This window comes from Corylus avellana, chromosome ca2, assembly GCF_901000735.1.
Source record: "Corylus avellana chromosome ca2, CavTom2PMs-1.0".
Lineage (NCBI taxonomy): Eukaryota > Viridiplantae > Streptophyta > Magnoliopsida > Fagales > Betulaceae > Corylus > Corylus avellana.
In genome coordinates, this window is record NC_081542.1 from 19,561,683 (window position 1) to 19,562,940 (window position 1,258).

Consider the following 1,258-nt stretch of genomic DNA (forward strand, 5'->3'; position numbering starts at 1 on the left):
TTCTTGGCAAAGCCTCAAGGCATTGAGAGAATTCCACCGGTTGTGAAGTGGTAAAAATATTTTGGAAGTGCTTAATAAATGCTGATTGGACAGCTTCTGGAGTAGTACACCATCTTCCCTCCCCATCTGAAATGCACTGAATTGTGCTCGCCTTCTTTCTTTGATTAACACAGGCATGGAAATATTTTGAGTTTCTATCTCCCAATTTCAGCCAATGTTCTTTCGCCATTTGTCTCCATTTCAGCTCATCCCGTTCCAGAATTTCATCCACTTCTGCTTGTAGCGTTTTGATGGAGTTAACGTCTAAGAGGCCATCATCTCCATAAAGCTTTTGTAACTCTCCCACCTTTTGGTTTATTATGTTTTCAGATGTGCCATTGTTTATTTTCCTCCAGACCAACAGCTTCTTTTTACTTCTTTCCAAATTGCTTTTGACCGTTTCCCAAGCACTTCCACCCACCACCTTTTTTCTCCAGACCTTCCTGACCTCCTCTCTTGCCTTCACATTTTTCCCCCACTTTGCATCATATCTAAATCTTTTATGTCTGGACTGGGGCAGTCCCTTTTGCTTCTGAAAATAAATATCCAGTGGGGTATGGTCCGAGCAGACCGAGGCTAGAACTTCTACTTGTCTTATAGGATAACGTCTAATCCATTCTTCATTTGCCAATACTCTGTCTAGTCTCTCCTTTACAAACTGGCCATCACTCCTCATATTGCACCATGTAAATTCAGGTCCTTTAAAGCCCAAGTCCCATAGTTGACAGGCTTCCAAAGTAGACCGGAAAGCCTCCATTTGGTTTTTTGCTTTTCTGACTGCACCATACTTCTCCTTTTCCTCCAATATTTCGTTGAAATCACCTAAGCATAACCAAGCCTCAGGGGGATATATTCGCAAATGCTTCAGAAGAGCCCATGCATCATGACGCTTCCACACATTGGGTTGGCTGTAAAACCCAGTGAACTTCCACGGCTGGCCATTAACTTCAGATTGCACCACAGCATTGATATGTCTCCTGCTATAATTTTGAATCTCCACAGAAATATCATTGCTCCACAAGAGAGCTAAACCCCCACTTCTTCCGACACTATCCACCGAAAAATCACTAACAAAACCTGTTCGAACTCTAATTGCTTCCATTCTCCGGGCTGATAATTTGGTTTCCATTAAGAACACCAAATTGGGTCTCTTAGTCTTTACTAAACGGCAAAGATCCCGAACTGTCCGAGGGTTCCCAAGCCCTCGGCAGTTCCAACT